This window comes from Erythrolamprus reginae, chromosome 1, assembly GCF_031021105.1.
Source record: "Erythrolamprus reginae isolate rEryReg1 chromosome 1, rEryReg1.hap1, whole genome shotgun sequence".
NCBI classification, from domain to species: Eukaryota; Metazoa; Chordata; class Lepidosauria; order Squamata; family Dipsadidae; genus Erythrolamprus; species Erythrolamprus reginae.
Window position 1 is genome coordinate 159,987,279 of NC_091950.1, and position 25,441 is coordinate 160,012,719.

Below are 25,441 nucleotides of genomic sequence, written 5' to 3' on the forward strand. Positions count from 1 at the left end.
GTGGGACCTAACGGGTCGCTGGGATTCGTGCGGCAGAAGGCAGTCGCAGAGATATTCTGGTCCGATGCCATGAAGGGCTTTATAGGTCATAACCAACACTTTGAATTGTGACCGGAAACTGATTGGCAACCAATGCAGACTGCGGAGTGTTGGTGTAACATGGGCATACTTAGGGAAGCCCATGATTGCTCTTGCAGCTGCATTCTGCACGATCTGAAGTTTCCAAACACTTTTCAAAGGTAGCCCCATGTAGAGAGCATTACAGTAGTCAAGCATCAAAGTGATGAGGGCATGAGTGACTGTGAGCAGTGACTCCCGGTCCACATAGGGCCGCAATTGGCGCACCAGGCGAACCTGGGCAAACATCCCGCGCACCACAGCTGAAAGATGTTTCTCTAATGTGAGCTGTGGATCGAGGAGGACGCCCAAGTTGCGGAGCCTCTCTGAAGGGGTCAATGTTTCCCCCCCAGGATGATGGACGGACAGATGGAATTGTCCCTGGGAGGCAAAACCCACAGCCACTCCGTCTTATCAGGGTTGAGTTTAAGTCTGTTGACACCCATCCAGACCCCAACAGCCTCCAGGAACCAGCACATCACATCCACTGCTTCATTGATTGCACATGGGGTGGAGATGTACAACTGGGTATCAACCGCGTACTAATGATACCTCACCCCACGCCCTTGGATGATCTCACCCAGTGGTTTCATGTAGATATTAAACAGTAGGGGGGAGAGGACTGACCCCCGAGGCACTCCACAAGGGAGAAGCCTAGAGGTCGACCTCTGACCCCCCACTAACACTGACTGTGACCGACTGGAGAGTTAGGAGGAGAACCACTGAAGGACAGTGCCTCCCACTCCCAACCCCTCCAGCCGGCGCAGAAGGATACCATGGTCGATGGTATCAAAAGCCTCTGAGAGGTCGAGAAGCACCAGCACAGAGGATAAAACCCTGCCCCTTATGTAGAGTAATAATAAGTTAGATAAATAACAATAAGGCATGAAAATGGAGTCATGAAAAGGGTTAGGATTAAGCAAAATAAAGTACAGGACATTTTTATGAGAGAGAGAAAGAGAGAGAGGGAAGGAAGGGGGGAGAGATATTCTCATTATTGGCCTACCTCAGGGGTGTCAAACTCAAGGCTCGGGGACCAGTTCTTTCCCAAAGGGTGTTTAGATCTGGCAGGGGGGCTGCCCTGGAAACAGTGAAGGGCTGGCCCATGGTCCCATGCTCTGTTTTCACTGATAGAGGATTGCCGGAGGCTGTCGCAGCCAAAAATGGAGTTTGGGAGCCTATTTCTCTGGCAGAGCCCTTAGGCCACCACAGCCCCCTCCTGACATGAGTGATATTGAGCTGGCCACTCCCACCCTGGCCTTACCCACTCTCTCCTTATGAAGTCAAACACAAGCCTGATGCGGCCCTCAATGAAATCGAGTTTGGCACCCCCAACCTTGTCGCAACAAAGAAGGCTAGAATTGCATATTGGTGGGAATATTTTTTGACTTTGCTGGTTTGCCTTTTGGCATTGCGCAAAATTCCAGGAAATATTTCACACATTGACACCCCATTTCTGGCATTTTCTATAAAATGCCTAACATTACCAGTAACATATATAGACATGGTGGAGGGCCTTCTCTGTGGTGGTGCCAGCACTCTGGAACCAGCTGCCTCCTGAGGTCTGTACTGCCCCCACCCTGCTGGCATTCTGGCAGGCCATAAAGACCTGGCTTTGCTGGCAGGCCTGAGGCCGTTGATCAATTTGATATCATCTTGATCTGGCCACTAAAATCATATGAATGGTCTTTTAATGGGTTTTAGACTGTTGTTTATTGTTTTTACATGTTGTATGCTGCCCAGAGCATGGAAAGAGTTGGGTGGCCTATAAGCACGATTAATAAAATAAATAAAGAGAGGGTAAAAAAGAACTTGGCTAATTTAAATGAATGCAAGTCTCCAGAACTCAGTCTACAGATGGAATAAACAGAAATGATAGCACAACTGCTCTCAATAAACTTTAAGAACTCTTGGAGGATTGCTGATGACTCAGATGTCTGAAATAGAGCAAATGAGTTTGAAAAAGGGGACGAGAAGAAACCAAGAATACACAGATATCTGCTTGATGTCTTGTCCTTTAAATAGCAATTTGTAAGTGTTTGGATTGGCCTGCTACAATGAACAAGACCCAGCTGACGCAAAGATGAACTTGGGTTTGTTGCAAACATTGTACTAGATTAACCCTGATTGCCTTTTTTGATAGTTACTAGATTAGTAGATCAAAGGAATGCTGTAGGCATAGTATATCTAGACTTCAGCCAAGTTTTTAGCAGTGTGTCTTCTGTTCTACTTCTGCATAAAATGGTAAAGCACGGGCTGGATGATGCTATTTAATAGACTCACAATTGCCTGAGTGATCACCCTTTGCCTTGGCCTGTAAAGATAGAAGAACCTTCCATAGAAATAATTCCTTTTGAATGATTTTACAGGGTCTATGGCAGTGATGGCGAACCTATGGCATGTGTGCCACCAGTGGCACGCAGGGTCATATCTGCTGGCACGCGAGCCGTTGCCCTAGCTCAGCTCCAACGTGCATGTGTGTGCCGGCAGCTGATTTTTGGCTTGCACAGAGGCTCTGGGAGGGCCTTTTAGGCTTCCAGTGGTCTTCCGGGGAATGGGGGAGCACGTTTTTACCCAGGGAAGCCTTTGGAGCCTGGCGAGGGGAAAACATGAGCCTACGGGGCCACTAGAAGTTGGGAAACAGGCTGTTTGCAGCCTCCAGAGGGCCTCCAGAGGGCGGGGGAAGCTGTTTTCGCCCTCCCCAGGGATTGAATTATGGATGTGGCCACTCGTGAATGCACAATAGCACATGCTCTTTCGGCACCCGATGAAAAAAAGGTTCGCCATTGTTCTGTCTGGGTCACTCCGGAAGCCAATACCAACCCAAAAGGAGAAGCCAAACACACCGGTAAACGGCAAAGGCAGTTTATAAAATTCAAGAAAAACACAGGTAACAGAAAATGTCCTTACAAACAGGAAAATGCTTTATCTTCAGATATATCCACGAAGGCAAAAGTCCATGCAGTAATACAGGATTCTTGCTGCCAAGCCGAGGCTGTAGATAGCAGACCTACACCTCCCACAGGTCTTCCAAACTGCTGGGCCACAAGCCAGGAACAGAGATGCCGAGAACAAAGCAGGACACCGTAACTCCAATTGATAACACTCCACATGGCTTCAAGGGCTTGCCTGCCTTTTAAACCCTGCTGATGAGGACCACACCCAAACCCAACTGTTTCTAATTCAATGGTGATAATATTTCTTTAACTCTGAAATATTGAACGTCTCTGTCGCATGTCAATGACAGCTTGTGCGTCATCCCCTAATGATTCCAAGCTACTGGCTGGGGAGAGCCCCCCCCCCCCCCCCGGGGCTCTCATGCTGTTCATCCTCATCCCATTCCTGGCTGTCCCCTCCCCCGTCCGACTGCTCAGCCCCCTCCTCTTCGCTGTCCTCCTCCTCCTCCGGGCATGGAGCCAGCAGAGACACAGCTGGTCCCTGAGCAGCCTCAGGCTGAACCACAACAGCCATCACTGTTCTATGGTGTTTGTGTGGCTGAGCTTCTTGAGGCTCATTTCATCTTCCTGTCAGTTGAGCAAGCTTATTTTCAGTCGGCCTTTTGGCCAACAACCTTCTACACTTAACATTAGAGCTGCTTTTGCTATGGAGCCCTTGCTGCTGGACACCACATGGGCATTGCACTGCAGGTGCACTTTTCACATTTTCTTGGCTGTGAAGGCAATCACGAGCATTTCTTTCCCTCTTGGTCTCCAGACGCACTTTGTAGAACAGAGGTTTTAAGTGAAACGCTTAATAATTAAAATAGTGGAAACATTGAAGCATAATGTTCAGCCTTGCAGAAGAATCCTGTTTTCAGTTTGATGTGCTCAGTTTGTGGCAATATGGTACTGGTAACAATGATTAAAATATGAGTTTATTTATTTATCTATCTATCTATCTATCTATCTATCTATCTATCTATCTATCTATCTATCTATCTATTTATTTATTTATTTATTTATTCGATTTTTATGCCGCCCTTCTCCTTAGACTCAGGGCCGCTTACAACATGTTAGCAATAGCACTTTTTAACAGAACCAGCATATTGCCCCAACAATCCGTGTCCTCATTTTACCCACTTCGGAAGGATGGAAGGCTGAGTCATATAATGAACAAGGTAGATGAGCATTTGATCACAGATGTCCGAGATCTACATGGCTACAGCTGACTTCCACTGCAGATCAGTTCACTTTTATGAACCTGCCAACAGCTGCTTCTGCAGCACAATGAAGCCAATTTGCAGAAATTAAGATGTGGCTGATTTAATCATTGTATACGTTCAAGGAAAGTATTTTTGCAATGAAAAGTGTGCTAACTCTGGTTTTCAATCCTTAGTATTATGGGGAAGAATTGGATGAAATTACATGTCTGGCTTTTTAGGCTCAGACTTCATAACAAACCCTAGTTCCTCTTGGGTTGTTATGGTTTTGCAAAATAATTCCTATATTCCTGTTTTTCAAAGGAGGGATTAGATGGTGAAAAAGATTTAGAAAATAAACATTTTCTTTAATTTTGGGTAAGTGCCTTCAGGTAGTTAAAGGAGGTCACACAATAGCATCCCCATTTGAGATAAAATCAAATGTGACACTTTTATTTCTGGATTCATTTTTCAGTGTTTAGAGAGAATTCTCCTGTGAATGATATTCATGAACTACAAATAGAACCTTAGTTTTGCCCTAAGTTTATTCTTCCTTTAGCTGCTAGTCCAGTGATGGTCCAGTGATGCTAGTCCTTTTGGCCTCAACCTATCAAAAATTTGGAAAATGACTAACTTTACTAGCACGTCTCACAGAGAGAGGAAAAAACACATCTAGGCTATTCTGAATAGTGGCATTTTTTTAAGGGAGTGAAATTAGGGTAAAGTTAGAGGCACATGGAAACTAGAATAAACATATGGTGGAAAAGAATAAGAATTTATATGAGAGATCCTGACTAATTTTCAAGTGAGTTTGCAGTAAATGGAAGTTTGGAGAACAAGAGGAAATAAAAACATCTCAAAAAAACTTTTGAGGGTTTTGGGGGCTCAAAAGTCTTTGATAGGTGTGCTAGTGTTACCAGCAGAAGAGGACCAAGGAAGAAGTATAGAAGGAGATTCTGGCTTCTATTTGACTTTGGAAAGGAATGAACTTGGCCCCCTCCCCATGGACATCCCTCTGGATTCTCAGCTTTTGTGGTCCAGAAGGTTGTAGGTGGGGTGGAGTGTTGTCCAACTTTGTGGCCAGTGGTAGGTTCCTACTGGTGCAGGAACCCACTGATGGTGCAATTTTCGGCTATTTATTTTTCCCAGCATCTCCGTGTTGGAAGAAGCCATCCTGCCCACCCTCATCTTATTGCTGACCCTTATTCTTCATCCAAAGCACAGCTGGGAAGCTTCTTTTCAGGAGACACCATAAACAATTGTGTCATCAGTGAGTTCCTATCGGTGCGGTTCTATGGACCACACTGATAGGAACCCACCACTGATTCTGGCCCCTCTTGTACCAGAATCCCCTGTGTCATTGACCCATGCTATTCTCATTTCATATTCAACTTATCACAATTGACTCCACTTGGGGCTGCCTTTGAAGACCACTTAGAAACTAGAGTTGACCCAAAATGTACCTTCCTGCTTCCTGTGGAGCAGCGTGGTAGCCTAGTGATGAAGGCACTTGTCTCCCACTTAGAAGGTTGAGAGTTTAATATTCGGTAGCAACAGATGTTTCTATCCTAGGACATAAAGTGAAAATAACTGCTGTGAACTCCACATGGTGTCAAGAAGGACACCTGGCCAGTAAATGCTCGGCTCCATCCAGTTTGCCCAGACGTTATCCTGAATTAAAGGATTAGCACCTTCCTGCTTGCTAACAGATGAGAGCCAGCATAGCAGAATAACTGCTCATTTGCAATCACTGCCTTCGTCACCATAGAGATGCAATTTAGAAGGCTAGCTTAATCTATAAAGCTCTCCATGACTTGGCTTCCAGTTACCTGGCAAAAATTTTGTAAGCTCTGGTGAGATTGCCAGAGCAGAAGCTACATAGGATTAGGTTTACAACTCTTGAAGCCTTCTTGGCTATGTTGTTGCAGTGGGCTTTGGCACTTAAATCTTTTGTTATTAGTATACCAAGGTCTTTAACTGAGTGGGGATTATCTGTGATAATTTGATTACTCAGTTCGTATTTGGAGTTCAGATTCTTTTTCCCAACTAGTATTTGCTAGTTGAGATTTGGAGTTGCCATGTGTTAGACCACTCAGAAACAGAGTTCAGGTCTTTTTGGAGAGTAGTTGTGTTATTGGTGGTGTTGAAGAGTTTTACATCGTCGGCGAAGAAGACACAGTTGCTTGTGATGTAATCGCAAAGGTCATTGATGTAGAGAATGAAGAGCGTTGGTCCCAGTACACTACCTTGGGGAAGGTAGTTCTTACTTCTATTTTGACTCTTTGGAACAATTTGTTTTCAGAACAATTGGCTCTTATCCTGCTTTAGGAGAGAGAGGGGGGGGAGAGACTCTGTTTTGACATGCCAAGTGAGTAATGAAGTAGCCTTGGGCCTGCCTTATGTTGGTTTTTTTGACAAATTAGACTATATTAATTATCTGTCACATTGTCAGCCACATTTGGCAGTTTTTCTACCTACTGAGCCCTTCCAAAGGACCTGGGAGAGGCACATGTGGATCAATAATGGGTCGCAATTCCTGTTGTTACTGGTTGCACGCACAGAAATGTCTGGGGCAGCTGCTATGGGTTTGTAGATCCAGGTTATACCGGTAGCAACCCACCCCTTATGGGAATGTTTGATGGTGTCAGAGGAATCGTTTGCAGGATGTCAGCTGTTCCAAGTAAAACTGCCTTTCCCAATTGACTGATTCTGATTTTGTCAATGCCAATGATGTTCAATTGGTGCTCCAATTGTTTTAGGATTGCAGTTAAGGCACCTATGACCAGAGGTGGGTTCCTCCCAGTTTGTACTGGTTCGCTCGAACCAGCAGCAAACTGCTAGTGATGTCACAATGATGTCACAGAACTGGATTGGTCGGTGCAGGTCCGTGGAAGCTGCCATCTTTTTTTAAAAAAAAATTCCAATATTTTTTTGGGGGGGATTTTGGGGGGATTTTTTTCTTCTGTGCATGTGCAGAAGATGAGTTTCTGGCACTACGCATATGTTGCCATCTTGTTTTTCGATTTTAAACAATTCTTTGGATTTTTTGCTACTGCGTGGCTCAGGAGGAAGCGAATCAGCAGCGAGGTAAGTTAGAACCAACCCCTATCTAATACTATATTGATACTACCTTTGCTTTCTTTTAGTTTAGTTTGTCAAGGATATATAAGATTACAAATGAAATTATAAACTTGATTGTGAATACATGAAATGTATAGACGTGATTAGGAATATATGAGATGATTACAAATAAAAGGGAACATTAGGACAGGGACGGTAGGCACGTCGGTACGCTTATGCACATCCCTTACAGATCTCTTAGGAATGTGGTGAGGTGAACAATCTGAAGTTAGTTGGGGGAAAGATCAAAAGCAACGTGAGAAATATATTATTTTACTGAAAGAGTAGTAGATGCTTGGAACAAACTTCCAGCAGACATGGTTGGTAAATCCACAGTAACTGAATTTAAACATACCTGGGATACACACACATTTATTTATTTATTTATTTATTTATTGATTTGATTTGATTTGATTTGACTCGGTAGACTCGTAGACTCAGGGCGGCTAACAACCATAATAAAACATATATCCATCCTAAGAAAAAATACAGGAAATAGTATAAGGGCCGTCAATCTTCTATGTTTCTATGTTTCTAACAGTAGACAGTTTAAAGGTTAACGTTTTGGGGGCTTGGGGAAGAAACCAGGCATTGACCATTCTGTTGCTGAAGTCCTAATTTCTGCAATAGAGTTTGGAACAGTTTACCTTAAGTTGTATCTATTGGGTGCTTATGTATTGTTGTGATTGAAGCTGAAGTATTCATTGACAGGTAGGACATTGTAGCAGATAATGTTATGTATTACATTTAGGTCAGACCAAAGGCGGCGTAGTTCTAAGTTGTCTTCTTTTTTCTTTTTTTTTGGCCACAGTTTTTTTTGGCGTTTGCCACAGTTCTATTTCCATTTGCAAATCTTTGTATTTTGTTATCTTCTCCATAATTTTTATTTGGTGGTTTTATCAGCGTTTTAAAAATAAAAACAATAGAATGCCTAAGCAAGTAATCTCATACTCCGTTTCAATGCTGCAGTCTTTGGATAAGGCAATACATAATTTCTGTAATAAATAAATGAACAGCCCTTTAAAGGCATTCATTTTTGAACAGGCTTTTAACTGTTGGTTTAATGATACTTTTTAAGTCTTTATTTAGTTATTACTTCTGAGAGATTCCAGTAGTCAACAGTATGCCAGGATAAATAAATAATAAGTAATTTGTTCTCCTACAGTCATTGGGGATTTTATTAGTTTTCCGAGATTTTCAAAAATAATCCATAAAGATTTGGCTAGACTACCATAAAGATTTGGCTATGATACTATCAGTATCCTAGAATGCACTTGTTTTTTGTCCTGGGAGACTAAAACCTGTATAAAGTAGTAATTGTTCCCTATTTCTACCAATCTGAAATTTCCATCCTGCTGCTTTATCCTGCCCTTCACAGTTAAGATGCTACCATACTTTCTTGTTGGAGGAGATAAAAGTCAAATATTCTTCATTGCAGGCCATCTTCAATGAACAATTGGTATATAAATTCTTTCCTTTTGAGTATATCTAGTTAAGCCTTTTCTGAAATTTATTTACCCTTCACCCACCTCAAGCCTATTCTGAGTGTTAGGTTTCCTGACATCATCTCTACTGTATATGCCTCTACCTGATGATCTGCTCAGTTCTTTTCTGATTTCAAATCTTTGCTAATTTCATTGGGTGTGTGTGTGTGTGTGTGTGTGTGTGTGTGTGTGTGTGTGTGGTTGGTTGGTTGGTTGGTTGGTTGGTTGATTTATAAGCTGCCAACTCCTTGCACACTCTGAGCAGCATACAACAATTTTAAACAATATAAAAACAATTTAAAATCCCTAAAAAACAAACTATTCATATCCTCTTAACCGGGGCTAGATGGTATGCCTCACCGGCCTCATGCCTGCTGGCAGAGCCAACTTTTCATGGCCTTCTGGAAGTCCAAGAGCGTGGGGGCAGTGTGGATCTCTGGGGGCAGTTGGTTCCAGAGACCTGGAGCCACCACAGAGAAGACCATCCTATGTGGTCCCTTTTCGGTTCTCTTCATATTTTTTTAAACTGATCGGTGTTTGTTTCTCTCTTTTTTTCTACCGAATTTCTCTCCCCCTCCTCCAACTTCATCTCCTATTTTTGTTAGGCTCTTGTTAGGCTGTCCTGAGAAGAAATCAATGTTACGTTTATTAAAATCATTGTTATCAAAGGTAAAGCTATAAGTTCCGCTATGCAGAGTTTTAGTTGAATAAGTTTTCCTTACATCAAGAATACAAGCATGACATAGTGACTTTCTGCTAATATTCTTTCCATGTTTTCATTTATTTCTTCCCTACTGGCTAAATTGCTGCGTAGGCAGGGGAATGATAAGATAAGAAAGGACATATCCTTCAACTGCATAATGGGCAGAGAAAGAAACTCAGAAAGAATCCTTCCTAACTTACAGTACCAGAGACTGTGGAAAGTTTTTATTTCCAGACTTAAATGATAAAAATTAACTTACGTTTGTGCAAATAACCATATACAGGTAGTCCTCGACTTAAAACAGTTCACTTAGTGACTGTTCAAAGTTACAACGGCACTGAAAATAGTGACTTCTGATCGTTGCTGCATCCCCATGGTCATGGGACTTACAATAGGATGCTTGACAACTGACTTACATTTATGATGGCTGTAGTGTCTCATGTGATCACCTTTTATGAACTTCTGACAAGGAAAGTCAGTGGGGAAACCAGATTCACTTAACAACCATGCCACTAATTCAAGAACTGCAGAGATTCACTTAAAAAATATGAGAAAAGTCATAAAATGAGGCAAAACTCACTTAACAAATTTCTTACTTAATAACTTACATTTTGGGCTCAATTGTGGTTGTAAGTTGAGGATTACTTATACATTAATAATCCCTTACTTGTAATATTTACTATTAACTATTGTAAAGAATAAAGTGCATAGTTTATTGTGCAGGATTGAAATTGGCTTAGTGCTCTAATCAGCCAATTGGGAAATATTATTATCTAATATTGTTTCCATCTAATGCAGTGATTGTGAAGCTTTTTTTGTTTGGGTGCCAAAAGAGTGTGCAGGTGTGCAATAACGCAAATGCATGTGCCCACACCCATAATGCAATGCCCTCCCGCATGAATGTGCACACAAGCCCCCTGTGCTGCCTCCCCCAGCATGCATGCAAGCCTCCAGACTTCCGGTAGGCCCATTGGGCTGTTTTTTCACCGTCCCCAGGCTTCAAGAAAGCTTCCTGGGGAAGGCGAAAAACAGCCCAATGGGCCTACTGGAAGTTCTTTTCTGACCTTCCAGTAGGCCCATTAGGTGGGTTTTGTGCCATCCACAGGCTCCAGAGACTTTTCTGGAGCCTAGGAAGGGCAAAAACAGCCTCCTCCCACCCTCCAGACAGCTAAAAATCAGCTGACCAGCACACACATTTGCACTGGAGCTGACATAGAGCAATGTCTCACATGCCCTCAGATATGGTTCCATGTACCACCTATGGCATGCGTGTTATAGGTTCGTCATCACGGATCTAAGGCATCTATAGGGGCAGTAGTGGCTCTAACCTCTATATGTCACTGAGTTATTCTTAGTGCTTCCTATATAAATTAGAACAATAACTGCAAACTTGGTTATAAGTAGCTGCTATAAGAGAGCCACTGATGATTATAGAACTGCTGAAGAATGACTGTTGCTACCTGAGAAAACTTAAGAGAGAAAATAGATAATTTATTTTTCCAAAACAATTAGCACTATTAGCACCACAACTCTGCTAATTACGAAGCAGCAGTTCATAACGAAAGAACAATAACATTACTATCTGGTGATGACACATCAAGTATAATCCGGAACCGTCTTCTACCGCACGAATCCCAGCAGCCGATAAGGTTCCACAGAGTTGGCCTTCTCCGGGTCCCGTCCACCAAACAATGTTGTTTGGCGGGCCCCAGGAGAAGAGCCTTCTCTGTGGCGGCCTCGGCCCTCTGGAATCAGCTCCCCCCAGAGATTAGAACTGCCCCTACTCTACCTGCCTTCCCCTACTCAAGACCCACCTTTATCGCCAGGCATGGGGGAACTGAGACATCCTCCCCCAGGCTTTTATATTTTATGTTTGGTATGTATGTGTTGTATGGTTTTAAATTGTTGGGGTTTTAGATATATTTTATTTTTAATATTAGATTTGTTTCACTGTTATATTGTTTCTATTATTGTTGTGAGCTGTCCCGAGTCTTCGGAGAGGGGCGGCATACAAATATAATAATAATAATAATAATAATAATAATAATAATAATAATAATAATAATATTATTAATAATAATAATAATAATAATAATAATAATAATTGAAGAAGGAATTTTTTATCCCATAGTTGGTTCCCTTTGTACAGTTCCTTGATCCTTGTTGTCCTCCACACATTTGTAGGCTCACCATCTTTCCAGATGTTCTAGATCAGTGGTTCTCAATCTGGGGATTGGGACGCCTTTGGGAGGTTGAATGACCATTTCACATGGGTCGCCTAGACCAGGGGTAGGTAAAGTCGGCTCTTCTATGATTTGTGAACTTCAACTCCCCGAATTCCTGAGCCAATCATGCTAGCTCAAGAATTCTGGAGTTGAAGTCCAAATGCCATAGAAGAGCCAACTTTGCCTATCTCTGGCCTAGACCATGGGAAAAGACAAATTCCCCATGGTGTTAGTAACTAAAGCTTCTATTCTGGCTCCTTGGAACATATTTTTACAATCCAACCAATCAGGCTGGGGTGGGGGTGTCCCTCTGACCTTCCTGCCAATCAGATTAAAGCTCTTTTGGGAGAATTGGCACCAGACTTATGGTTGGGGGTCATCACAACATGAGGAACTGTATTAAAGGGTCACGGCATTAGAAAGGTTGAGAACCACTGCTCTAGATGTTGAACCCCTGAACTGTTATGAACAACTTGCATCTACCAAAATAATTGAAAATGTGGGGGGAAAGAAAATGGAGTGATATGGAATCTTCACCAACTGACAGCCATGACTCAGCCTCACAGAAAATGATTTTCCATTAATGTTTTAAAAAGCTGTCAGGGATGTCAGAATATATAAGCAGTGTACATAAATTATTTAGGTTGATGCTTTCCTTGGTTTCCCTTTGTCCAGGCTGAAACAGCTGACATATGTAAAGCATTCTAGTTTTGCTCAGATTTATGGTGTCATCTGGCAGATAATACCCATTACCTGTAAAAGAGGACCATTTCAAAAGGCTCCTCTTTACACGAGCAAACACTTCATCCCTGAATAAGAGCTGAAATTGGAGCTCACATGCTCCGAGGGATAAATATTGGGATCTACTGTGATGCCCAACAGCACACAAAAATGTGTTGGCAGAAAGGTTGGGCGAGTAACAAAACATTGGCTGATTTGGAATTTAGTCAACTGAAGCTTTATTTAAGTATTGCAAAGCAATACTTGCCCAAGTGGTGCTGACAAACTTTCTTTCCTATAATGTCATACTCATATTGTCCGTTGAGAACAATTATCCATATTTTTGTTGAAAACCATAATGTCTATGGAGGTCTGAGGATGGTATTCACACCTAAAACCACACACCTGCTAACTTCCATCTCTGTCTCATCCCTGAAAGTTGAATTCTACCTTCTACCGCACGAATCCCAGCGGCCAATAAGGTCCCACAGAGTTGGCCTTCTCCGGGTCCTGTCGACCAAACAATGTTGTTTGGCAGGCCCCAGGGGAAGAGCCTTCTCTGTGGCGGCCCCGGCCCTCTGGAATCAACTCCCCCCAAAGATTAGAACGGCACCCACCCTCCTTGTCTTTCGCAAATTACTCAAGACCAACCTTTATCGCCAGGCATGGGGGAACTGAGACATCCTCCACCAGGCTTTTATATTTTATGTTTGGTATGTATGTGTTGTATGGTTTTAAATTGTTGGGGTTTTAGATATGTTTCATTTTAATATTAGATTTGTCTCACTGTTATGTTGCTTTTATTACTGTTGTGAGCCACCCCGAGTCTTCGGAGAGGGGCAGAATACAAATCTAATAAATAATAATAATAATAATAATAATAATTATTATTATTATTATTATTATTATTATTATTATTATTATTATTCACGTGGAAGCCAATGTGTTATCTTATGCAGTTGAGGATTAGCATGCTGAGAGTAACTAACTTGTGATTTCTAAATGGATTAAAAGAGAGCCAGTTTGGTGTAATAGTTAAAGCATTAGAAACTGGGAGACACTGAGTTCTAGTCCTGCCTTGGACAAAAGGCCAACTGGATGACTTTGCACCAGTCGGTCTCTCTCAAACCTAGGAAGTAAGCAATGACAAATCATTTCTTGCCATGAAAACTGCAGGGACCTGGTGGTTGCTAGATGTTAAATCCTCAATTTACAACTCCACTAGAAATGCAAAGTCCTCGACTTACAACTGGCCAGGAAGGTTGGTGCTGAAGCCTGATTGGCTAACCTCAAGAGGCCTTTCGAGTGGGAAGTTAAAGCATTGTGATTGGTTGGCTGTCTGACAGCCACACTATAAAAGGAGCTTTCAGAAGTCTGTTCGCTGTTCTATTTAAGCTGAGCTGGAGTGGTGCTGAAAAGGCCAGAATAAAAGTTCCCTGTTTGAAAAGTCATGCTCCTGCTAAGTTCTGTCAGCTCAAACACTCACCTATTTAATGTTAGAAGTCAACATGGACTCAAAGATATGATCCCCACAGGACTAAAATGTGCTTGAATTCTATTTATATATTTGAACAAGCATTTTTAAGGATAGAATAGAGAAATCCATGTGTGTATTGTATAATATCACAATGATAGATAACACCATTGCTCTGCAAACTGATTTAGGCTTCTGATATGATTCAGTGTGCTAGTTATCACATACAAGCAGTACTGTAATTGGCAGCTCCCCGAATGGGGAGGGGGAAAAAACGCCATTCCGGTAGCGGTAATGGAGCTCTGTACGCAGCTCCATCACCAGCGGCTGTGCAAACCCCATGCTTGCACACAACCAGCGAGATTCTGGTGAAAATCACTTATTTTTTGCTTCTATGCATAAGCCTTGAGTTTGACACCCGTAAGCTATGCTGTTGCTGGCGGTATGATATTTGCGATTGGGCAGATTATTTTAACTTGGGCACTGTGTATTTTATCTTGAGGCATCTGTTGTAATCCTTTTACACACTCCTGGTTTTACTGTCATCAAGTGGCTCCCGTGTACATTATATTACTTATGCAAATGAATAAAAGGAAAGGGGGGGGAGCTGAGAGTATATATGAGAGGGGAAAAAAGATAAAGAGATAATAATAGCCATGTTCTCATGTGCAGAGAAGCTGATGAAATCATGCAAGAAAGTGGATGTTAAATTATGAATGAAAGGGGTAAGATTTATATCAGAAAACATGAACTGATGTTTTTGTGGTGGTTATGGACATAAAAGGGTAATAGTTACACGCAATGTTCAACGAGCGATGATAGCTAACAAACTTCAGATGTGTTCAACTTGATTGTTGTGAGCCACCCCGAGTCTGCGGAAATGGGCGGCATACAAATCTAATAAATCATTATTAATTAATTATGATTAAAGAAAAAATATAAGGTCATTTAGAGATCGGGAATGAATTCAAGTGGTAACCAGTGAGTATCTGCTTAGAAAACATTCTATTTCAAAATATTTGGTTTAATGATTGTGCCAGAGAATACGAAGAGGAAAAGAAGTAAATGCATGAGGGATTTGATAGTTTATGATAAAAGACCGAGAGTATCGGCAAAAAATAGGTAACGAGAACTTCTGAATAAGGGATATAGACCATTATTTGGTAGTGTTGAAGGTGGATTTTGGGGGGGGGCAGGAAAAAATTATAAGAAATAACAAAAAAGATACAATCAGAGTAAAAATGGAGAACATGAGCTCTGTATGAAAAGAAATAAAAAGATGAAATTCCTAAATGAATGAAAAAAAATCCGTTTAAGGGACAGGATTTTGGTAGATACCTGGGGGAAATGGAAAAAAATGCTCATCATGTTTAGATAGTTATTTAAATTAAATGTTTTATTTATTTTAGTTGTGCACTTCCAGTAAACTATCATGTTATAGAAGTATGCTATGGAAAGCATGCATAGTAGATTAAAAGATTGAAAGTAGTTGGGAATCAGGGGAAAAAAACCCGTGCAGAATGACTGCAATAAAAACGTGGTTGACACAAAGATACACTATAATGTGAACATAGAGAAAATATAATTACAAAGAAGGCAGTGAAAGAGAGCATGGTAAAGGTTAAAAGAGGCAAAGAAAAACACAGAGCTGTTTTAGTGTAAATTAAAGAAAATGTTTTGGGAGTGCATTAAAAGAGCCAAACAAAGAATCTCCAGCAGAGTGAAAGGAATTAAAAATAAAAGTGATGAAATGATTGGAATGATGCTTGAATGGGAAGGGAATGCTGGAAGAAGTATGTCAGAGATATATATGGAAATGGTATGTTAAAAAGTGGGATTGAAATGAATGCTGTAAATGTTAATGTCCTTGAAAAAAATGATGAAAAAGAATTAATCAATGCCATCAGAGCATTGAAAAAGATGTAGATGATGTAACTAGAAAAATATTAAAATATGTATGTGGTTTTCTTAAGAAGTAGCTCTGTGTCTTGTTTAGTATCACTGTGGAGACTGCATCTGTGGCTATTAACTGGAAGAAGGCTATTATTCATCTCTACAAAGCAAGGAGCAGCATAGATCCATACAAAAACTACAAGGGATTTTGGTTTTTCAAGCATGCCTGAAAAGGTGAAGAAGCTAAAGCGATTGGATCCTTGGAAGATATTGTTATTGTATTATTGCTTAGGTCAAAGGCAGTCAGATTTCCACATTGAATTTCAGAAGGGAGGGTAATTTATTTTATTTTACTTTTATTTAAGATAATGTATATGGCCACCCATATACTCTTAGTGACTCTGGAAAGCCTACAAAGGAGAAAAGCATTCAAGAAGGATGGCAAATGTGAAAAGGGGCATAGATGGCACAATTGCTAAAAGTATCATTGGGGACACTACATGTAAATGCACAGAGCTTTTTAAAATTTTGAAAAGAAAAATGGATGTGTAAAAGAAATTGAAAAAGTGGACATATCATTACAGAAATAGTCAAACAATTTGCCAGAAATCGAAGGGATTGTGTCAGAAAGACTAAAGCACAATCATCTCCTTGCCTTTCGTAAAGTTCTTAAGACCCACCTCTGCCGTCAGGCATGGGGGAACTGAGACATCTCCCCTGGGCCTATACAGTTTATACATGATATGTTTGTGTGTATGCTTGCTTTTAATAATGGGGGTTTTAGTGTTTTTTAAATTATTAGATTTGTTCTTACATTGTCTTTGTTATTGTTGTGAGCCGCCCCGAGTCTACGGAGAGGGGAATAATAAGAATAAGAATAACAACAACAACAACAACAACAACAACAATAATAATAATAATAATAATAATAATAAATAATAATAATAATAATCTGAGTCTTACAACCTCATCCCATCCAAAACAAAAGAGACTTTTTAGGGAAGGGGTACAAAGAAAGAGAAGGAAAGGCAGGGAGGCTGAAATTCAATTGCCAGGATCAGTTGGTAAAAGATTGTCATAAAGAGGAGGGATTAGACAAGCCTACCGTCACTCCAGTGGCCATTGACAGGACCAACAGATTAAAATTGCAGAAATGTCAATTCAACGTAGAGATTTGAAAGAATTCCCAATAAAAGCACTCCTTTTCCTGGGATTTTTCAGGTAGAAGAAGCCGGATTGCTATTCTTATAAAACACTTTAGATGCTTGAGGAAACTGGGAGAGAACCAGTTTGGTGAAGTGGTTAAGACATCAGATTAGAAACCAAAAGAATATGAGTTCTAGTTCCATATTAAGCACAAGGTCAACTGTGTGATTTAGGCCAGTTACTCTCAATCCAATGGCAAGCCCCTCCTGAAATCTTACCAAGAATGTCCAGGGGCGTACATAAGTGCACTGGTGTGCCTTTCGTCCCCTGTCCAATTGTCTTTCCTTTCTTTCTCCTATCTTATATACTCTCTTCCTTTCATATATCCTCTCCTCTAAGTTCACTTTCACCCTCATTTGTATTATCACATGTCTATTTTTCTTCCTATGTATTTGTGTATTGGACAAATGAACAAATAAAACAATAAAAAAAGAATGAGACATGATAGAGGATGAGAGGGGAGGGGAGAGGAGAGGGGGAGGAGAGGAGAGGAGAAGAGAGGAGAGGAGAGGAGAGGAGAGGAGGAAGGTAGCCTGTTGCGAGAAATAAGTATCTGTAGGAAGAAACAAAAAGTACACGTTCTGCCTATGCGTTTGATGGGTTCAGAAGGATATATTATCCTGTCCATGTACCTTTAGCAAGATGATTAAATGCAGAGAAGTGAGGCTCTTATAGAAATTTTATATTCTTTAATTTCTGCAAAAGCCAAGCTGCACTCAAAAATGCCAGTGCAATGAGACAATAAAAATTCAATTAGCAATACTATAGGCAAACTATGAATAAGAAAAGACCAAAATGTCAGAGAATGTGTTAGTAAGCTATAAAAGACTCAGAATGAGAAAAACAGTTATGTTATGTTTAAATCATCCCCATTTTGCATGGTGAAATGTTGGGATAAAAATACACAAAAGACATGATTGGTGTTTTGATTTCACATTACACAATGGCGGACAGACATTTGAATCTGGATTTGTTGACAAAGCTTTCCATTGAATGAAAAAGACACTTAACCAGAAGGGGGATAGGGATGAGAGGAGATAAACAACAGGACACAAACGTCATTTGTTTTACAAGAACACATTGAACAGATTGTGTCTTAATTTAGAGTTTGGAGATTCTGAAGAAAATTGGAGGCCTTAAGATGATCTGAGTTGCCCTCTAATTAGGAATCCTTTTTTGCTGTTTGGCATCAAATCCCCTAGAAAGCAGATGTTGGAGAGGTCTGCAGCGTATTTTGTATTTCAGAAGTGTTTCAGAAATAATATTTCTGTTTTATATGTGATCATTGAGAATTATTTTATGCAGGTAGTCTATATACAGTAGTGACTTTAAGAATTCAAGGGATTGCCCCTTTGTGTTGTACAGAAGGGCGACTTATGGCAATATCATCACAGAAATTTGTTTGGCTCACATTTTTTTAAAAAAAAATATTTACCATATTTTTCGGAGTATAAGATGCACCTTTTCTTCCCTAAAAGAGGCTGAAAATTCAGGTGTGTCTTATACTCTGAATTTGGCTTCCCCCCCCCTCAACCCTAACTAGGTGCTAATGATCTTCCCAGCTTTTATCTTGCAGGTTCTTTCATTGTTAGTCTTTGCGAAGAATGTTTCCCAAGCCTTAAGTCTTTGCAGTTTGTTTTCATTGCGCTACTTGCACCAAATGTTTTTTTCCAGCCTTAACCAGGTGCTAATGATTTTCCCAGCTCTTACTGGCTTGCAAGCTCTTTCACTGTTACTCTCTCTGAATAAGGTTTTTTTTAAAAATCCCTAACTATGGGATAAAATAATGTGCTGAAGCTGACCAGACTAAGGATGCTAACCTAAGGATGCTAGATGAATGCCTGGTAGGCAGATTCTTTTCTGTATTCTCCTCCCCAAAAACTAAGGTGCATCTTATACTCCGGTACGTCTTATACTCTGAGAAATATAGTATATTTCATGTTTCTAGATTGTTCATCTTCTAAAGGAGGGCTCTATTTTATAATTTTTAAGCAAGTTGACATAATTAGCCTTCATCAGATTAATGCAATATTGGAACAGTGTTTTGATTCAGACTAAGTATTTCTCTGTTTTTAAAGTGCATTTTTAGAGTGAAATATTATGCATCAAAATGAATATACTTATGAAAGTAAGTAGCCTTGATCCATACTATCATTTATTTAGTCATATTTTTTTCGTACTGCTGTATTTCCCAAGGACACATGGCGATGCACAGGCAAAATCAAAACGCACTACAACTACTAAATAAATCAAGACAAAACATCAAAACCAATAAATATTAAATTACAACAGAATGAGAAGTAATATAAGTAGGCGTTCAGTGACCAGCTGTCAACCCCAGATGTCCTTCTGAGTAACTCCATCTTCAGAGGTTTCCTGGAGCTCAGGAACAAAGGTGTCATCTGGATCTCTTGAGGAAGATCCAGGGGGGCTGGCAGTGCCCCAGAAAAAAAACATTCATGTCTCACTCTCCTTTGAGTATTGTCTGAGGGAGGGGGACCTGTCGCTCTCTCTCAAAATAGGGAAAAGGGGAGGGAGTTAGGATATATTAGAAGTAGGGCTTCCTGTGAGCAATCAGGTGCCAAGCTACATAGGACTTTATCAGTCAATACCACAATATTACATGCATCAGAAACCAAAAGCACAAGTATTATGAATTAATGCTGGTTGTCCCAGCATTATGGGTTATGGCATTTTGTACCAACTGCAGCTTATGAGTGGTCTTCAGAAACCATGCCATATTGAGATTATTACAGGACGAGTAGTCCTTGATTTACACCAGTTCATTTAGTGATTGTTCGAAGTTTCAGTGTCACTAAAAAAAGTCACTTATGACCATTTTCCACAATTATGACCATTGCAGCATTCCCATGGTTATGTGATTTACATTAGAATGGAATGGAATGGAATACAGTGGTTTCGCAGGGGATACATTCCAAGACTGCCTGCGAAAGTCAAATTTCCGTGAAGTAGAGATGCTCCCTTCCTTTCTTCCTTCCTCCCCCCCTCCTCCATTTCTGGTTTTAGTTACCCCCAAAATTCGCAGGGGCTGGGGGATTTGCTGTGCTCGCTGCTGGCGTCTCCCATGGCAGAGGTGGCAGCACCGGTACTCAGGGTCAGGGCAGGGAAAGGGGAACCTCAAGCTTTGGATCCAGGCCAGGACTCGAAGCTGGGATTCCAGGCCAGTCAGTTGGGAGGTCAGATGCTACCACTAAGGGAGAAGAGTCGGCAGTGGCAGGTGGCAGTAAGGCTCGGCTTCAAGTGGAGTGTACCAACCTTCTGAGAATTAAAGGGGAGGGATCGGGAGGCTGGGGCGGAAGCGGAGCTTTTATTTAAAGAAGCAGGACTGCTAGGGTGGGGGGGAGGTGGAGAGTTAAAACGCACAGTATTATACATCGGGCGGCCGCAGGGAAACCCGTATTTTTTAATTAATATTTTTTGAAAACTGGTGGTATAGCCTTTCTGCGAAAGTCGGACCCGCGAAAATTAAGGGACCACTGCAGAGTAGAATGGAATGGAATGGAATGGAATGGAATACAATACAATACAATACAATACAATAGGCCAGGTGTGATTGGAAACACAAGGAATTTGTCTTAGTGCATATACTCTCAGTGTACATAAATATTCCAGGTACAAATAAGCAATCAAATCATATTAGGAACCAGTCAATATAAATTGTGAGGATACAAGCAAAAAAATTATAGTCATACAGTCATTAGTGGGAGGAGATGGGTGACGGGAACAATGAGAAGATTAATAGTAGTGCAGATTTAGTAAATAGTTTGACAGTGTTGAGTGAATTATTTGTTTAGCAGATGGCATTCAGGGAAAAAACTGCTCTTGTGTCTAGTTGTTCTGGTGTAGAGTGCTTTATAGCATCATTTTAAGGGTAGGAGTTGAAGCAATTTGTGTCCAGGATATGAAGGATCTCTAAATATTTTCAAAGTCCTTGTTTTGATTTGTGCAATCAATGGCAGGCAGGTTGGCAGCAATTGTTCTTTTCTGCAATTCTGATTATCCTCTGAAGCTGCAGAACCAAATCAGACAGTTATAGAGGTGCAGATGACAGACTCAATAATCTCTCTATATGACTGTATCAGCAGCATTCTGGCTTCTGGCCCCCAGCACCTCTGCCAATGAAAAGGGACACTCTCTCAAGCTCTGTTTTCACTGGCAAAGGGTTGCAAGAGGCTGTCATAGTCAGAAATGGAGCTTGAGAGCCCATTTTCTCTAGGAGAGCACTTAGACCACCCCAGGCACCCCTGGAACGAACGACTGCCTCCCTCCCGATACGGCCCTCAATGAAATCAAGTTTGACACCCCTGGCTTAGCTCAATAGAACTATTATTATGTAATACCACATGTTGTAGTTATATAGAACTAGCCAATGGTTAATTGTCCTGTATATAACTACACCAAATCAGCCACTAAGTCACATTGCTATCACTCTGTACCCTTATTACAGATTATCTGACACTTAAAGCTGTTTTAGTTGTGCAGTGTAACCTGCTATTAATTCTAGTGCATATTTCAGAGGAAAAACAACAGTAACCTTCTGATCAGATTGTTTAAGTAACTTTTAGTCTCTTGAGATCTGTGTTACTATTTATCTTGATTAGTTGCTAATTTGGGAGTTCGTATCCCTGGTAAATCAGTCTCTGGATTTATTTATTTTTTGTCCTACTATAATGTTGCTAATATGATTTGCTATTGCTTACTCTCCCCTTGGGGTTTTACAGAGGCATACATCTCAGTGGGTAGGTGAATGTCACAACTTCAAGCGGAGACAAATAAATTAAGATGCCATCATTTCATAGGTGCTGATAGAAACAGATTGTAGGTAACTATATATATTTTTTTATCCACATGTCTGTGTAGTTATTAAAACGATGAGAAACAAAGTAAATAGAACCAAATAAAACAAGACAAAAAGATATATCTTTTAGAAACATGCAAATAATTATAACCATAAACCAGGAGTAAGCAACCATGGCCCTTTTACGATCTGTGGACTTCAATTCCCAGAATTCCTGAGCCAACATGGTTCAGAATGGTCAGCTCAGAAATTCTAAATGTTGAAATCTACAAGGTGGTAAAAGAGCCAGGTTTTGGGGTTATGGTTTCTGCATATTATCAGCCTAGCTGGCTCAGGTATTCTGGGAATTGAAATCCACAGGTTGTAAAAGGTCCATAGCTGCCCACCCCTACCATAAACAGTACTGTATTCTGAAGAATATGGATGTCAACAATCTATCAGTGGTTCTCAATCAGGGAGTCGGGACCTTTTTGGGTGTCAAACAACCATTTCACAGGGATGAAACCATGGAAAAAGACAAATTTCCCATGGTGTTAGGAACTAAAGCTTCTATTCTGGTGCCTTGGAACATATTTTTACAATCTGACCAATCAGGCATTTACAGTGGGGGTGTCCCTGTGACCTTCCTGCCAATCAGCTTAAAGCTCTGTTGGGAGAATTGGTGCTACATTTATGGTTGGGAATCATCATAGTACAGTGATACCTCATCTTACAAACGCCTCGTCATACAAACTTTTCGAAATACAAACCCGGGGTTTAAGATTTTTTTGCCTCTTCTTACAAACTATTTTCACCTTACAAACCTGCCGCCACCACTGGGATGCCCCGCCTCTGGACTTCCGTTGCCAGTGAAGCACCTGTTTTTGTCTGGAGGTGGGGTTTCCCAGCGAGGGGAGCCTCAGTGAAATTGCAGCATCGCAAAAACACAGAGGTCTGGAGGTGGGGTTTCGAGCACTTCGGTGTTTTTGTGATGCTGCGATTTCACTGAGGTTCCCTTCGCTGGGAAACCCACCTCCAGACTTCCATTGCCAGCGAAGCGCTCGTTTTTGCGATGCTGGGATTCCCCTGCTGGGATTCCCCTGCAGCATCACAAAAACACAGAAGTCCAGAGGTGGGGTTTCCCATGGAGGGGAGCCTCAGGGGAATCCCAGCAGCGCAAAAACGGGCGCTTCGGCTGGCAAAAGGGGTGAATTTTGGGCTTGCACACATTAATCATTTTTCCATTGATTCCTATGGGAAACATTGTTTCGTCTTACAAACTTTTCACCTTAAGAACCTCGTCCCGGAACCAATTAAGTTCGTAAGACGAGGTATCACTGTATAAGGAACTGTATTAAGGGGTCGCGGCATTAGAAAAGTTGAGAACCACTGGACGTGTTTTCATTTGTAGCATCTTACAAAACAGTACTGTTTTTGTAGCTTCAAGCACTCTCTGAGGAAAAAAAAAAGAACCCAAACAAGTCTTGTACAGACTATGCAGTACGTAATCCAATAAACAAACAATGTGGCAGTGATAGGAGTGACCACAAATACTAGGTAGTGTCACTTTCTTACATGGTTGTAAGAAAGATTAATTCTATTAACCAGCTCATCGCTTTCTGGCTGAAACATCAATACTGTTGATATCGGCACATTCACAGCCTGTCAGTTTCAGCACAACCCAACATTTCTTGTGAGGAAAAAACTTCTTTGGCAGTCATGCCAACAAGACGTTCAGGTTTGCGGAGAAATGAAAACTCAGCAGATGAGATAGAGAAGTTTCCTTCTGTAAAGCTTTCTCCTGGATGAAGATCCACAAAGCCAGAAATATCGGAGAGAAGCTACCTTTTTTTTTTGGTAGGGTACACAAAATACCGGCCCTGGAACCAGATTTGGCAAAGATCTTGAAGTCTTCAGAAAGCTTAACCCGGGAATGCCAAATTTGTGGCCCATGGCCTGGATGCATCATGTGCTGGCCACGCCCACCCTGCTTTAGGAAAGGGAGAAAAATTGTGATATTCACGTGATGCCCTGGCCCAAACTATTAGAACAGAATATAACAGAACAGAATTTTATTGGACAAGTGTGATTGGACACACAAAGAATTTGTCTTGGTGCATATGCTCTCAGTGCACATTAAAAAAAAACATAAGGTGATCAAGAATTATAAGGTACAACATTTAATGATAATCCAGGGACATACAGTATAAGCAATCAAATCAAATGAGGAAAAGGTTACAGCAAGTGGTGTAGACTATAGAGCAATGATTTTCAACCTTTTTTGAGCTGCGGCACATTTTTTACCTTTACAAAATCCAGGGGCACACCACAAACCAAAATGACACAAAATGACACTCTAACCCAGTACATATTATACATATAGTCTGCGGGGGCCTCTTATAAAAAGAAAAAGGTCAAATATCTATATACACCATTAGGGTAGACATAACCATCTGAGGCTGAGGCTTCATCTAGTGGTGGCAACATTTACCTCCAGTCCTGACCAGGATTAGAAATCGGGACCATGGGGAGGAGTAGCAGCTTCAACTACTCGCTGCAGCTACACAATGACAAGTGTGCGGCAGCCCAAGCAGGGACCTTCCTGGGTGTGGATGAGAGGCTGCCTGCTATTGGTTCATCACTAGTGGTCAAGATGAATCCTAGAAGGTGATTGGTCAGTGAGCGTTCCCTGTGCCTCCACTCTCCCTGTCACTGACAGCTGAAGGAATTGTGAGGGGAATGTTTATGTTCGGATAGGGGCGGCTGGTGGCGGGTCGGATAAATAGCCTTCGCGGGCCATATCCGGCATGCAGGCCGTAGTTTGGGGACCCATGTTTAATTTCCCCACGGCACACCGGACCATGTCTCACGGCACACTAGTGTGCCGCGATACACTGGTTGAAAAACACTGGTGTAGAGGATAGGCAAGCTGGGAGACAATATTAATTTTGGAAAGATTCTAAGGAATACACAGTAAATAGCGCCAGTCTTTTAAATTTAGCAATATATTTTGGGTATCAAGTGAATGTAATCTTTGTTTCAAATACAACACATGGTTTGATTTGGGATTATGGCACAGTGGAATTAGCCTTAGTTTGCCGATACTTTGTTTGCTTGCCATGGTTTTAAAATTCATCTAGGAAACCAGTTCAGAGTGAAGTCTGTATGGTGCATGTATTTCCTGCACCTCCTCACTGTAAGTTCTCCACTGTTCCAATTGAGAGATAAAGTTTTCTGTCAGTAAGAAAACATTTAAAGTGCATATCTTTAAGACAGCACAATTAAAAAAAGAGAGAGAGAGATTCCAAGAAAAAGACCCACTACTGAGCCGAGGTGCTGCAGTGGCTAGAGTGCAGCACTGCAGGCTACTTCAGCTAACTGCTAGCTGTAGTTCAGCAGTTCAAATCTCACCACCGGCTCAAGGTTGACTCAGCCTTCCATTCTTCCAAGGTGGGTAAAATGAGGACCCAGATTGTTGGGGGAAATATGCTGATTCTGTAAACCACTTAGAGAGGGCTGTAAAAGCACTATGGAGTCCACGTTTCGGCCAGCCAGTCTTCGTG

At 41.2% G+C, this 25,441-nt stretch overlaps 1 protein-coding gene across 1 annotated transcript in view; it reads left to right on the forward strand.

Annotated features, from left to right (window-relative positions):
- Positions 1–25,441, forward strand: part of LOC139168050 (kalirin-like) — a 408,535-nt gene that overhangs the window by 293,544 nt on the left and 89,550 nt on the right. The gene's annotated exons all lie outside the window — the stretch shown is intronic.